Here is a 7,318-nt window from a genome sequence, read left to right as displayed (position 1 = left end):
CTAAACTAACTGAACTCAACTGAATCAAACAGACCTGAACTCAACTGAATTATACAGACCTGAACTCAACTGAATCAAATAGAATTGAACTAACTGAACTCAATTGAATTGAACTACACTCAATTTAATTAAATATAATTGAACTAATTGAACTCAATTGAACAAACTAAGCTGAATGAACTGAACCGAACTGAACCGAACTGAACCGAGTGGAACAGTCTGGAGCTGATCTTCATGTCTGGGAGCTGCTCTGTTTATCCTCTGAGCTTAAATTCATTTCCTGCGCGTGAAATGATGTTTTCAGACCTTTAAATCAGTGAGGGTGTTTCACTCTTATATTCTTAGAGAGATAAAGCACACACACACACACACACACACACACACACACACATGTGGAGGAAGGAACACGGGCTCCTCCCAGCGGTCCCGGGCAGGAAGATGGTGACGTCAGTCGGAGCAGCTTTGGGCACAGATTCGGATTACAATATTACTGAGTGTGTGTGTGCGTGTGTGTGTGTGCGTGCGTGTGTGTTAATGTGTATGTGTGTGTGCGCCATCATCAGCGCGCGCGAGAGAGGAGGGAAAGCGTGTTTACACAGACGGCTCGAGCGCCTGGGGAACAGCGCGCGAGAGGAAGTGAGCCGGCTCGCTGTCTGCCTGCACCAACTTCCTGCTCAGAGAGAGAGAGAGCGAGAGAGAGAGAGAGAGAGAGAGAGAGAGAGAGAGAGAGAGAGAGAGAGAGAGAGGTGAAAAAACAGTGGGGATCCCATTACAGTCAGACTGTGCTGCCGAGTCGACCGACAGCATGGAAAACCTGGACATTTTACGGAATTGTTTTTAATAGATGCTGAAAATCCCGAGCATTACTCACAGGTAAGCACACACTCCTCACTGCGTGTTCACCGGGTTCGAGCGGAGTTGAGCAAGTGTTCAGACATTACTGAGTAAAAGTAGCGAGAAGCTCTTCTAGTGCAGAGAGCTGAGGAGGAGGCTAGCCTGTAGCCCATACTGACTACAGGGCTAGTGTTTAACACCGTGTGTGTGTGTGTGTGTGTGTGTGTGTGTGTGTGTGTGTGTTTCATATGTCAGGCTGAGTGTGACTGTGTTATGAGCTGTTTAGTACTCAAGAAGTGCTGTTCGGTACTCTGCTTTAGGTACTCAATAGGTACTGATCAGTGCTGTGCTCTCTGTGTACCTACAGAGTACTGATCAGTATTCTGCTGTAGGTGTTTTACTGGGTACTGATCAGTATTCTGCTGTAGGTGTTTTACTGGGTACTGTTCAGTACTCTGCTGTAGGTGTTTTACTGGGTACTGATCAGTATTCTGCTGTAGGTATTTTACTGGATACTGATCAGTACTCTGGGATAGGTGTTTTACTGGGTACTGATCAGTATTCTGCTGTAGGTATTTTACTGAGTACTGATCAGTACTCTGGGATAGGTGTTTTACTGGGTACTGATCAGTATTCTGCTGTAGGTATTTTACTGGATACTGATCAGTATTCTGCTGTAGGTGTTTTACTGGGTACTGATCAGTACTCTGGGATAGGTGTTTTACTGGGTACTGATCAGTACTCTGGGATAGGTGTTTTACTGGGTACTGATCAGTACTCTGGGATAGGTGTTTTACTGGGTACTGATCAGTACTCTGCTGTAGGTATTTTACTGGGTACTGATCAGTACTCTGCTGTAGGTATTTTACTGGGTACTGTTCAGTACTCTGCTGTAGGTATTTTACTGGGTACTGATCAGTACTCTGGGATAGGTATTTTACTGAGTACTGTTCAGTACTCTGCTGTAGGTATTTTACTGGGTATTGTTCAGTACTCTGCTAGAGGCATGTAATGGGTACTGTTCAGTACTCTGCTGTAGGTGTTTTACTGGGTACTGTTCAGTACTCTGCTGTAGGTATTTTACTGAGTACTGATCAGTACTCTGCTGTAGGTATTTTACTGGGTACTGATGAGTACTCTGCTGTAGGTATTTTACTGGGTACTGATCAGTACTCTGCTGTAGGTATTTTACTGGATACTGATCAGTACTCTGCTGTAGGTATTTTACTGGGTACTGATGAGTACTCTGCTGTAGGTATTTTACTGGGTACTGATGAGTACTCTGCTGTAGGTATTTTACTGGGTACTGATCAGTACTCTGCTGTAGGTATTTTACTGAGTACTGATCAGTACTCTGCTGTAGGTATTTTACTGAGTACTGATCAGTACTCTGGGATAGGTATTTTACTGGGTACTGATCAGTACTCTGCTGTAGGTATTTTACTGGGTACTGATCAGTACTCTGCTGTAGGTATTTTACTGAGTACTGATCAGTACTCTGGGATAGGTATTTTACTGGGTACTGATCAGTACTCTGCTGTAGGTATTTTACTGGGTACTGATCAGTACTCTGCTGTAGGTATTTTACTGGGTACTGATCAGTACTCTGGGATAGGTATTTTACTGGGTACTGTTCAGTACTCTGCTGTAGGTATTTTACTGGGTACTGTTCAGTACTCTCCTGTAGGTATTTCACTGGGTACTGATCAGTATTCTGCTGTAGGTATTTTACTGAGTACTGTTCAGTACTCTGCTGTAGGTATTTTACTGGATACTGATCAGTACTCTGCTGTAGGTGTTTTACTGGATACTGATCAGTACTCTGCTGTAGGTGTTTTACTGGGTACTGATCAGTACTCTGCTGTAGGTGTTTTACTGGGTACTGATCAGTACTCAGCTGTAGGTATTTCACTGGGTACTGATCAGTATTCTGCTGTAGGTATTTTACTGAGTACTGTTCAGTACTCTGCTGTAGGTATTTTACTGGATACTGATCAGTACTCTGCTGTAGGTGTTTTACTGGGTACTGATCAGTACTCTGCTGTAGGTATTTTACTGGGTACTGATCAGTACTCTGCTGTAGGTGTTTTACTGGGTACTGATCAGTACTCTGCTGTAGGTGTTTTACTGGGTACTGATCAGTACTCTGCTGTAGGTATTTTACTGGGTATTGTTCAGTACTCTGGGATAGGTGTTTTACTGGGTACTGATCAGTACTCTGCTGTAGGTGTTTTACTGGGTACTGATCAGTACTCAGCTGTAGGTATTTTACTGGGTATTGTTCAGTACTCTGGGATAGGTGTTTTACTGGGTACTGATCAGTACTCTGCTGTAGGTGTTTTACTGGGTACTGATCAGTACTCAGCTGTAGGTATTTTACTGGGTACTGTTCAGTACTCTGCTGTAGGTATTTTACTGGGTACTGATCAGTACTCTGCTGTATGTATTTTACTGGGTACTGTTCAGTACTCTGCTGTAGGTGTTTTACTGGATACTGTTCAGTACTCTGCTGTAGGTATTTTACTGGGTATTTTTCAGTACTCTCCTGTAGGTATTTCACTGGATACTGATCAGTACTCAGCTGTAGGTGTTTTACTGGGTACTGTTCAGTACTCTGCTGTAGGTATTTTAATGGGTACTGATCAGTACTCTGCTGTAGGTGTTTTACTGGGTACTGATCAGTACTCTGCTGTAGGTATTTTACTGGATACTGATCAGTACTCAGCTGTAGGTGTTTTACTGGGTACTGATCAGTACTCTGCTGTAGGTATTTTACTGGGTACTGTTCAGTACTCTGCTGTAGGTATTTTAATGGGTACTGTTCAGTACTCTGCTGTAGGTATTTTAATGGGTACTGATCAGTACTCTGCTGTAGGTGTTTTACTGGGTACTGATCAGTACTCTGCTGTAGGTGTATCTAATACGCACTGTTCAGTACTATGCAATAAGTGTTTATTGTGAACTGTTCAGTAGGTGCTTAACAGGTACCATTCAGTACATTGCTATATGTGCACTTAATGTGTGTTGTTCAGTACTCTGCTATAGGTATTTTTACTGGGAACAGTTCAGTACTCTGCTGTAGGTATTTTAAACTGTTAAGTATTATGCTATAGGTGTATATTGTTTTATGTGTACTTAATGAGTGCTGTTCACTATTCTGCTATATGTTCAGTACTCTGCTGTGTGTACTCAATAGGTCCTGTTCAGTGCTGCTAGGTACTCTGTTATAGGTGTTTAATGGGTACTGTTCAGTACTCTGCTCTGCGTGAGTTGAATGAAGTCTCTTTTTCCACTCTGTCTGTCTGTCTGTGTGTGTGTGTCTGTGTGTGTGTGTGTGTGTGTGTGTGTACTTGCACTTGAGGAAGTTTCGCCTGCTTAAAATGACGAAGCTAAAAACTGCCTGTATTCTGCCACTGGCAGCCCTTCCTTACTCAGTTTGAAAGCTCAAACCCTCCCTGCCCACTTGCCCCTTCTTTTCCCCTCTTTCCTTTGTTCATCTCGAGTGCTGTAATGTCCACTCATCTGCTGCCGTTCCTCCTGCCGCCCCGGCCGCTGCTGCTGGCCCTTTAACAGCGCTAGCAGAGCGCCTGGTCTGTGTGGAAACAGCAGCAGACTAATTGCCATGCGCCTTCCGCTTAGAAACTGGCAGCAGACAGCGGCTCGAAAATGACTCACTGGGGCCAACAAAGAAACTTCAGTCCATGCATCTGCCTGCCTTGGCTTTCGTCTGCGTCTCAGGGCTTTTAGTCTTCGCTCTGATAAAGTGGCCCGTCCCTGAGGCGCTCCCGCCTTGGGTCGGATTCAGGTGAGGTGGTCCCGGAGCCTCGAGGAGGAGTGCTGGTGAGGGTAAAAGAAGCCCTGTGACTGTGACGGCCTTAGGTTCAGATTTTTTCCACCACATTTAGTCATGGCTAAGTAATGTCTGCACACACACACACACACACACACATACACATACACACCAACTAATCTCATTACGGGTTTCCGCTCACGCTGCAGCGGAGGGACTTGCTTGCATATGTGTGTGTAGTGCATGGACATTAAAAGTGACTGGGCTGCTGCAGTTTGCATGTGTTAGTGTGTGTTAAAGTGGGGGGGGGGGGGCAGCCTCCAAGATCTTGGAGCTCTGGCTCCAGCGTGGGCTCCAGTGATGGTGGCCCTTGTCGGTGTTCCTTCTAGTTAATGGATCATAAATGGTCATATTAATCACACAGTATTAATAAGCCTTCAGTTATAGGGGCGTATTATCAGCTGTTAACCTTAAGGCCTATTGTCCAGATTCAATAATTAATTACAGCTAAACTACTATAAAGTACACTACATGTCCAAATGTTTGTGGACACCCTTCTTCTAATAAATGATTGCTGACACAGATGTGCAAATGCAAATACACAGCTTGTCTGATTGTTTGATTCTCTGGGAGCAGATAAACATGAAGCGGTGCAACTGTGTTTTCTGGAAAGATGATGGTGCTCTATCCAGTACTTTCGGATGCAGTGCAATCATAATCTATAGAAAACCTTCTTCCCTGGACACTAGAGACAGTTACTTCAACAGAAGCAGGAAAAACTCTTTTTAATAGCCTTGATTTCAGAAGAAACAGTAAATCAGCAGGTGTCCCAATACTTTTGTCCATGTAGTGTATGTAGGTAAACGCGACTCCGCATGGAGTCTCATGTTTCAGAGAGGCAGACGTTTTGAAGGGCAGGTAGGTTTAAAGCTTTTGAGTGGGGAAATTCAGAGCTTCACTCCAGAATTCTTCATCCACTACTTGGACTATCCTGTTCTTGTCACAAATGGTGGAAAGGAACTCGGTTGAAAGCCCAGAGCTGAGGAACTTCTTCATTCCAGACTGAATACGTGCTCTTTTTAACCTCAGTCCTTTACCCATAAGCTTATTATTCAGTTATTAAATAATATAAAAAAATAATAATTCAGATTCAATCCTGAAACAGCACACACTCTCCCCGTGTGGTGCCACGTTATTAGCTGTGTGTTTCTTCCTGTGGGGTGGTCGAGTTTTTGAGCAGGTCCATCATGATAGCCCACTTTCAGACGCTCGTCTGAAGTTAAGTGCTTCAAGTACAAATTGCTCATTTTAAGGATTATTCATTTTCTAAAGGGCCAACATCGCATCCGTCTTACCACTTCTCTTCATACCATACAGGAAGTTTGTGTTACTATGTCTTGAAGAATGAAGGACACTATATTGACAAAAGTATTGGGACACCTGCTCATTCACTGTTTCTTCAGAATTTAAGGGCATTAAAATGAGTTTTTTTCTGCTTTTGTTGGAGTAACTGTCTCTGCTGTCCAGAGAAGAAGGCTTTCTATTAGATTTTGGAACAACATTGCTGTGAGGATGTAATTGCATCTAGCGACAAGAGTGTTAGTGAGGTCAGGATGTTGGATGATCACCACCCCACCTCATCATCCCCAACTCAATAATTCATTTCAAAAGTACTGGATGGAGCACCAACCGTCCTTCCAGAGAACACAGTTCCTCCACTGCTCCACAGCTCATTGCGGGGGGCTTTATTCAGGGACTAGACAAGCATTGGGTGCAGCCTGAATGCATTCATTAGAAAGGGGTGTCCACAAACATTTGGACATGTAGTGTATGTAAGCAGTCTGTGTTTTGTTCTGAATCTTTATTTACAGTACCAGTCAAAAATTTGGATACACCTGATTGAATGTGTGCTGATCGTCATCCTAAAAACATTTGCTCCAAATGCTAGGATGACCATATTTGTTTTGTTTTTTTCAAAAAAGAGGACACTGGGGACTCCTAGGATGCCTTGGCTGGAGGGTTTCAAATAAGCCTAAGCTGTAGAAGCTGTAGATTGAATGGTCCTACAACTTAGGTCTACCTGAAACCCCCCCTAGCCACGACATCCTAACTACGGTGGAGACCTGGGTGTCCCCAGTGTCCTCTTTTTTTTTTTTTGAAGATTAAAAATATGGCCATCCAAGATATGATGATCAGTACACATTCAACCAGCTGTGTCCAAACTTTTGACTGGTGCGATAGCTTCAAAGAACTGTACATACAAGCCCTTAATCTTTAATGGGTTCAACTGCAAGACTTAATCTTAGTCTTGTTGTAGTTACCGAATGATTTGCTGCTGTCATGCAAAAACCTTGTACCTCCAAAACACCAGCTCTACAGGAGAATTAAACCTGGATTTTATTCCAAGTAATTTTGGAAGCATTTCTGTTGGTCCATTCACCATGAAATTTGGACAGTTTGCAAAGAACAACTGCCAGATTTACATACGTCAAAAGGTGACAAATGGTGAACTATGAATATGGTACTTGGTGAATAAAAGCCTGAAGTTTAAGAGGTTAACCCACACTGAGGTTCGGGAATATGCTTGCAGTGACGTCAGTCTGCCCAGGGAGGATCTGATGGTGCCACCGTGCTGTTGCTGAGTGCCAGGGGAAGTCCAGGCATCACCAGGTATCAGCTTGCCAGGTGAAATCA

At 43.6% G+C, this 7,318-nt stretch overlaps 1 protein-coding gene across 2 annotated transcripts in view; it reads left to right on the top strand.

Moving 5' to 3' along the window:
• Positions 1–574: 574 nt before the first annotated feature.
• elk3 (ETS transcription factor ELK3) overlaps positions 575–7,318 on the top strand; it is a 29,528-nt gene continuing 22,784 nt past the window's right edge. For both annotated transcript variants that reach the window (XM_072673165.1, XM_072673164.1), the window contains exon 1: positions 575–873. The gene's annotated coding sequence lies outside the window, so the exon portion shown is untranslated. The remainder of the gene's footprint in view (positions 874–7,318) is intronic.

This window comes from Salminus brasiliensis, chromosome 2, assembly GCF_030463535.1.
Source record: "Salminus brasiliensis chromosome 2, fSalBra1.hap2, whole genome shotgun sequence".
Classification (NCBI taxonomy): domain Eukaryota; kingdom Metazoa; phylum Chordata; class Actinopteri; order Characiformes; family Bryconidae; genus Salminus; species Salminus brasiliensis.
The sequence above is the reverse complement of the archived record's forward strand: the minus strand, read 5'-3'. Positions and strand labels throughout refer to the sequence as shown.